Below are 8563 nucleotides of genomic sequence, written 5' to 3' on the forward strand. Positions count from 1 at the left end.
TGCTTCATTTGCTTCAACTTATAATTTAAGCATGACAAGTCTTTTTTTACTTTTCTACTAGCGTATCCCCTACCATGCAAGAGTTTTTGTATTGGATAAGATAGGTTTCAGTCGTACTATGGAGGAAAAGAAATTTTACTTGAAGACCGAGCATGGTTATATTTTCAACGTAAAATTATACAATTCAGATGACTACACCTATTTTGGATGCAAAACATGGCGAGAACTATGCAAGACTTATGCATTTGAGCCTGATATGGTTATCACCTTTGATATTCGTCTGGAAGATGATATTGAAGGTAATACTGACATCTTGGTCGATGTGCAGATGCCTCCAGTTATACCATTATGTAAGTTTCTCAACCATATTTATGTCTTTGATATTGTTTATTCAAAAATAGTTGACAACTAATTTGTAATGTCAGCTTATTTCGGGCAAGCAAACATGTCCAGCGCTTGGTAGACAGGACCTACTACTGTCCCGGGGCTGAACTAAACTGCGAGGAGCTAAGTCATCATGTTTCATGGCTTGAGGATCTTGATACTATCAAGACAAATTTTGTTCCTGCATTTAGAAATGTTAGTACTGAAAACGTGCGACCAATAGTGTTCGTAATGAACTAAGGTCACATCTATTTAGGAAGGATGGTAAGATTTTTACTATTTGTCCTCAGTGCATCTTTTCCATACATTATTTGTGAAGCTAAACTTCATTGCTAAGTATGTTACCATACGATGTTCTTCAATAGGGACTCCCAATGAATGTTGTGCCTTATGGGATCGAGACTAAAGGTGCCATGAGTATTATTAGCTTACGGCCAAGATATCCTACATGTCACTTTAGTGCATTCAAGATCAGCGATGAATGCTTAATAGTGCAAGACTGGACCAAATATGTGATGGGGGGACGCAGAGAAGTACTAGGGGGCAGCAAACAAATGTGCTACCCACAATTAGGAGACAGGTTCATCTGCATGCTCCAACTTGATCAAGGAGGAGAGCTACACATGCTTTATGTTATTTTACCTAAGAGAGAGCAGTAGGAGTGATTAGCTAGATAGAAATGAGTTTGAGGATGATGATGTGCTACACTATTACTATGATGATAAAATAGCTAGTGTTGGTGGTAATGACTATGATGATTATTATTAGCTAGTGTTGGTGGTGATTAGCTAGCTAGAATGAGAGTTTGAAGATGATGATGTGTGCTACACTATGACTATGATGATTAAATAGCTAATGTTGGTGGTAATGACTATGATGATGATTAAATAGCTTGTGTTGGCGGATTAGACTCAAGTGGAGGCAACATGTGGTGCACATCGAAAGTACTACTAGTCCAAACTAGATCAAGTTTGGATTTGTAGTATACTTTTGACACGCACCACATATTGCCTCCACTTGAAACTAATCCACCTTCATTTGACACACTGATATGGACATAATGATGTAAACCTCATAACTGGTATTGTACCAATATTTGTACGATAAATACACTAAAAAAATAAAAAAAGAATACTAGTAGCGATGGACAGAAAGCGTGCTGCCAGTAGTTACATTAGCAGTAGCGTGGGATTGAACAAACGCTGCAGCTACTTGTCCTAGCAGTAGCGCGTGTAACACACGCTACTGCTAAGGAATAGCTGTAGCGCCTTATCAGTAGCGCATATCCCTGCGCTACTGATAGGCCTAAAACCCGCGTTGTTGCTAGCCTTTTCCCTAGTAGTGTGATGAGTGCATGCTTTTAATTTTTCATCATTTTGAGCGCTCCACCAAGATGTATGTGACATGGAAGAGTGACCCATGATCCTAATCGATTTTGCATTTGCATTCAAAAGCTAATTTTAAATAATGCACAAATATAGGGGGAGCTCTTGCTTATCACATACTTCTCAAAGCGACGATGTATTTCAATCTTATGATCATTTGTCGAAGCTTTGATCTATATTTTGTCATCAATTACCAAAAAGGGGGGATTGAAAGTGCAATTATCCCTGGGTGGTTTTGGTAATTCGTAACAACATATAGCTCATTGAGATAATGCTATTTCAAGATAAATATTTCAGGAAAGCTCAATGATTGGCATGGCATGGATTAGAAATGTGGACCCCTCAAAATGCTAAGGACAAAAGATTAGCTCAAGACTCTACATTTTACTTTTAGTGATCCAAGATCACATTGAGTCCATAGGAAAAGCCAATACTATTAAAAGGGGTGAGGTGTTGCTTAATGGGTTACTTGCTCAAAATGCTTAGTGATATGCTCCAAAAACCCTCCACCACTTTCTCATATCCACATATGTCCCAAACCAAAAGTCAAACTCGACCCCACCGAAACTTTCTATCCAGCGCCACCGAGTTCAGTTGACATAGCCACTGCCACAAAAACCTAGTCATTTCGGTCTCACCGATAGGGATCTCGGTCTCACCGAGATGGGATTCCAAACTCCCTGTTTCCCTTCGTAATGTTTTGGTCCAACCGAGACGAGCGATCAGTCCCACCGAGTTCACAATGCAATCTCTCTATTTCCCCTTCGTAACATTTCGGTCTCACCGAGATGAGCGAATCGGTCCCACCGAGTTTGCTAGACCAACTCTCTGGTTAGCTTATTACCAAAATCGGTCCCACCGAGTTTGTGTTATCGGTCTCACCGAGATTATGTTATGCCCTAACCCTAATGAAATTGGTCCCACCGAGTTGACATGCCGGTCCCACCGAAAATCCTAACGCTCACATTTTGAACTAAATCGGTCTGACCGAGTTTCATTATTCCGTCCCACCGAGTTTGGTGATTTGTGCATAACGGTTAGATTTTGTGTGGAGGCTATATATACCCCTCCACCCACTCTTCATTCGTGGAGAGAGCCATCAGAACATGCCTACACTTCCATCATACATTTTCTGAGAGAGAACCACCTACTCATGTGATGGGGTCAAGATAATCCACTCCAACCATATGAATCTTGATCTCTAGCCTTCTCCAAGTTGCTTTCCACTCAAATCATCTTTCCACCAAATCCAAATATGTGAGAGAGAGTTGAGTTTTGGGGAGACTATCATTTGAAGCACAAGAGCAAGGAGTTCATCATCAACATACCATCTATTACCTTTTGGAGAGTGGTGTCTCCTAGATTGGTTAGGTGTCACTTGGGAGCCTCTGTCAAGATTCTGGAGTTGAACCAAGGAGTTTGTATGGGCAAGGAGATTGCTTACTTCGTGAAGATCTACCCTAGTGAGGCAAGTCCTTCATGGGCGATGGCCATGGTGGGATAGACAAGGTTGCTTCTTCGTGGACCCTTCATGGGTGGAGCCCTCCGTGGACTCGCGCAAACGTTACCCTTCGTGGGTTGAAGTCTCCATCAACGTGGATGTACGATAGCACCACCTATCGGAACCACGCCAAAAATCTCTATGTCTACATTGTGTTTTCCACCTCCAAACTCCTCCTTTACCTTCATGTGCAATGTTTTACATTCCGCTGCTATACTCTTAGACTTGCATGTGTAGGTTGTTTACTTGATTAGTGCTAAGTTGCTAAAATTTGCCAAGACTTAAAATTGGGAAGGCTAGATTTTTATTTGGTCAAGTAGTCTAATCACCCCCCTCTAGACATACTTCGATCCTACAATAAGAGTTCGTCCAGGCTTACCCTTTGATACAAAAAGGATTGGGCCACCTTGGTGCACCTTAGTTACTTTTGTTACTTGTTACCCGTTACGAATTATCTTACCTATAATATCAGTGCTTGCAGATAATACCTTGCTAAAAACCGCTTGTCATTTCCTTCTGCTCCTCCTTCGGTTCGACATTCTTACTTATCGAAAAGACTATGATAGATCCCCTATGCATGTGGGCCTCCAAGCGCAAAGTTTTATAGGAAAGTAGCAAATTTCCCTCAAGTGGATTACCTAAGGTTTATCAATCCATGGGAGGCGTAGGATGAAGATGGTCTCCCAAGCAACCCTGCAACCAAATAATAAAAATTCTCTTGTGTCCCCAACATGCCAAATACGTTGGTAAATTGTATAGGTGCACTAGTTCGGCGAAGAGATTTTGATACAAGTGTAGTAATGATAGTTAATATTGATTTTTGTAATAGTAACAATAAAAACAGCAAGGTAGCAAGTAACAAAAGTGAGCACAAATGGTATTGCAATGCTTGAAAATGAGGCCTATGGTCTGCACTTTCGCTAGTGCAATATCTCAATAATGCTAATATAATTGGATCATATAACCATCCCTTAATGTGCGATGAAGAATCACTTCAAACACTTCTACAGGATGCTACTAAGGCGACACTACGATCAAAGACCCTTCGACGAAACTATGTGCGATGCCATAATCGCAAACGGTGCTGTAAAAACCATCAAAAAAGGTGCAAAACATTTGTGATGGAGGATGCATCAAACACGGTTCAGATTTTAGTTGCATGTGCGATGCAGGGCATACGGTTCAGCTCAATTAACTGTTTGCGGTGAGGAGGAACAAAAGAAATGGGTAGCCAGATGAAGGTGTGTGTGATGTACCGCATATGGTTCACTCGGATGAACTATTTGTGATTAGGCAACACAAGAGAAACGGTCAGCCAGATCAAAGGTGTGTGTGATATACGACATGCGGTTCACTCGGATGAACTGTTTGCATTGAGACATGAGAACAGAAACGGTTCAAATGAACAAGATGTGTGTGATACGAGGAAAATAGGTCTGTAATCGAAAATGTGTGTGAAGACCGATAAGAACACAAATGATTACTGCTAACAAGCCATGTGTCTTGTGAGAAAATGATTGTTGGTATACAATTGTGAGTGAGTGATGAAAACATCATCGATGGGTTCCATTGTTTAGTCCATGTGCGATGTTATTTTCTTTGTCCGCACACCATCTACGCTCTGTCTATAGAGCATCAACATATATACTTAAAAAGACAGCATTGCATAACCAAATTAAGCATATAATTACACAAGTGACTACACACATAACATTTGCACACACCAAAGTAAGCAATTACATGCATACTGAAGTAGGAGAAACGAGGATCTAATCATCTACTTATTGTTCCGACGACGCTTGCCATTGCTCTACTTCCGGCTGGATCCCTGGCCGTTTTGGGGAAGGAGGCACTTCCTCATGTCAACGATCCGCCTGTACATGTTGTAGATCATGTATACCTCCTTGGCCACGTACACAACGTGATCTTTGCCGAGTTTCTCCATCCAGGCCGAGTGCCAGGCATGCTTGTCCTTGTTGCATGAATCCTTCATGTCTCTATACTAGGGGTCGATGATGGCCTCGGTGAGGTGAACCAGTGAGTCCTTCTCATGCTCCTTGCTGCCCCAGATCTTGTATTGGCCTTGGATGTCGACAAGATTCTGGCAGGCGATACCCGAACTCTCGAGCGCCGTTAGATCATTGGTGATGTCCACAGTAGCGAACATGTTGTGGGGGCTGTTGACAAACCTGGCGAAACGCTTGCAAGGCCTTGTGGCCAGGCAGTAGTGGTAGAAGAGGATCTGATGGCGCATGCAAATCTGGGCAACGGCAACCTTGGGACAAGACCCGGCACAAGCGCGTGTGTACTCGAGGTCGAACCCGACCACCTTGTACTTCTCCTCGGCAAGCAACAGCTCCATGATCTGGATGGAGTGCTCCACCCAGACCGGATCGTTGGTGTACACCACCGAGAGGTCCATGAACCTTCTGTGGGTGTCCACCACGGCAAGCATGGTGAACTACTGCTCGTCGTCGGCAGCCGCTCGGAGCGCCATTGGAGCCGTGCAGTATACCCTCTCAGAATTTCTCGTGGCGGGTGTGCTTCTTGGAATGGTGGGGCGCGATCGAAAGGTTGAAGAGACACAAGGGTAGGTTAAATGGCCGCTGTAATAAATGGGGGCCGGCCGGCCTGTAATCATCACATCTTGTCATGACGTTCATAGCGGAGGATTCCAAAATCCAGTGCACGCTTGACAACACAGCACCACACGTGTGGGCTCGAAGAGGCGCCAAATGTATCGGCTAGCTTCCCGCGCTACCGCGCTATTTACCGCACTAGCTTCCTGCCCGGCTAGTTTGGCCATGTGTCGGCTAGAAGAGGGACAAATCGTGGGCGTGTATTGGCAAAAAGCTTACCCTTGGGTGATGAGGTCAATGTTATACAGAAGGGTTATGATGTACACTCGAGTGCGATAATTAATTCTGCGCTCTACAGTGCACAGTGGAAGAAACCAACTGTGTGCAATAATGTCGAAGATCGCAGTCGAGTTAGCTATACATATCGTGTGCTGTGAGATCGACAAGGTAAACTGATTCGAGAATGGTTAATAAAATCTAAGACCATTCCATATTAAGGTCAAAATAGTGCTAGCAATATACGAGTCTCATAAGATGCCATTTCAATGATTGTACCACAAAAGCTCGAAATGTTACAAGGTTCAAATTCTAGAGTTATATGGCTCAAATTCGAAGATTACGAGGTTCAAACTGATATTAGAAATGAAATTCAGCTGATCAGCTACAAACGCTCGCGCTGATCCGCTGAACATGCATATCAGAGAGGTTCAAACTAATATCACCGCTTCTATTTCTTCTTTTGAAACCTCACAATTTCTGCAAAGGGGCAGCCACTAAGAAGTCATGTATGGGCTTGACACAATGACTTCCGATTACTTTGTCATATGAAGTTCCAAAATGAAATTTAGCATTTTTGGAGCCTACTCCATTCTTCCGCAGGCGCCGGCACTGGTCAACAAACCATCCATTTTTGTAAAATAAATGTAGGGCAAACCTCATTTCCTTTAGCACCCTTGCTCTGAGAACAAAGAACCTGGCGAATATAATCTCCGGTAGGGTCGCTCGGTAGTTCTTCAAAGTAATTTCTGAGAGATGTAGATCAATGCATTCGACGTGATTGTTATATTGTATCACATTATCCACCACTGGGCCTAATCTTATCTGCAAAAGAAGAGAACATGTTAGTGCCTACATGCAGTTTTGAACATTACGACATGCCTATTTGGTTTGCAGGATTTGTAAAATGCACTAACATGCCATCTTCGATCTGACATGATTAACATGGGCATTTGATTACTTTCTAGAAAAATGTAGCCTTCTTCACATGAGGTTGGAGTGGATGAAAAGTTCCCTAAGAAAACTAGTATAGATGAATCCAAAGGAGAAATGCTTATTGATTGTAACCATATGGATCAAGCAACCAATATGGGGGGGGGCATGTATGTACTAAAATCCTCCAAAAGAACCTTAAAAAATCGTAGTACATTGTCATTGTAAACTTGGAAAAAGGTGTCACAAATTGAACTCCCTTATGGTTAAAATTTAATAGGAAAGGAACATCACTTCGATATATAGCTTCTCCAGGCACGGAAAGCATCTCAGGAAACTGACAACTTGCTCCAGGTTGGGGCCTATAGATTCTAGTGCCAAGACCTTCACTATGCGCAGTTTCGGGGTCAAGCTTGTTGGAATCATTTTCTGAATGACAGACGAATAAACATCTTCAAAATGAGAAATAATGTTAATTTGTAGAAGGAGAGGTAGAAGGCGCCTGTTGTACCTGAACGGGTCTGGATCCAATAACAAGTTCGGAGTATTTGTCAGACGAGTAGCCCACCACTGTCAATTTCGGCACAGAGATGACACTGATTCTTGTTGGACCTTCTTGATCAACTACAAGTAATCTGTCAAGTGCAACTGTGTCCTGATGATTATAACATGGTCCACCTTTTGTGACGTCTTCCTGCCGCACCAGCAACACAGATAAATAGTCCGAAGAGTCATGGAGGTGATGTGGAAGGTACTCAACCCATTGATCGCCTGAAGACGAAGGTACTCGAGTGCAGTACAGCCACGGAGCAGGCGCTCCATGTCACCCTTTGAGAGGTAGACGGCGACGAGCTCGAGCTGCTTCAATCGTGGTAGAATAAAAGCGGGCGCGTCATTAAGGGGCGGGAAATGGCAGTTCCTGAACTTGGTGATGCGCAGCGTGGGCACGAGGCGGAGTGCGGATGTTGGCAGCGACCGCATATGCCCATCATCAAAAGTGAGCTCCTTGAGCTGATCTAGGGCGGGGGATCGGAACCAGTCGTCAAGCTTGGCTCGGTCCTTGCCATTGGAACGGAACTTGCCCATTCTAAGGCCTTCGGTTGGGCCAAGGTTACTGCCGAGGATCTTGGAGAACGCATCCAAGCTTTTGCAATAGCCATGGCAGAGCTCGTGGGTGTCGATGAGGTCGAGAGGGCTGGAGTTCCATAGGGGGCGCCACCACCAGGAAAGGATGGTTGTCTGCGCCCCATATTTATTGGGAGGAGGGAGATGATGACTCACAACATATCATCGGGGAGGCTGCTGATTAAGTATAGGCCTGCTGGAGTCATTTGCGGTTCTAGCTCGCCCCGCCTCCGCTTGTTGGCAGCCCCGTTCTCCACCTCCGGAGTCTCCTTGTTAGCGGCGCTTTCTGATAGAAATGGGAGTACAGGGAATATTTAGTTAAAACAGGGCAATATAAAAGTGTATTGGTAACTAGAAGTTATTAGGTAGGAATATAGTAA

The sequence above is a fragment of the Triticum aestivum genome, chromosome 3A (genome assembly GCF_018294505.1).
Source record: "Triticum aestivum cultivar Chinese Spring chromosome 3A, IWGSC CS RefSeq v2.1, whole genome shotgun sequence".
Classification (NCBI taxonomy): domain Eukaryota; kingdom Viridiplantae; phylum Streptophyta; class Magnoliopsida; order Poales; family Poaceae; genus Triticum; species Triticum aestivum.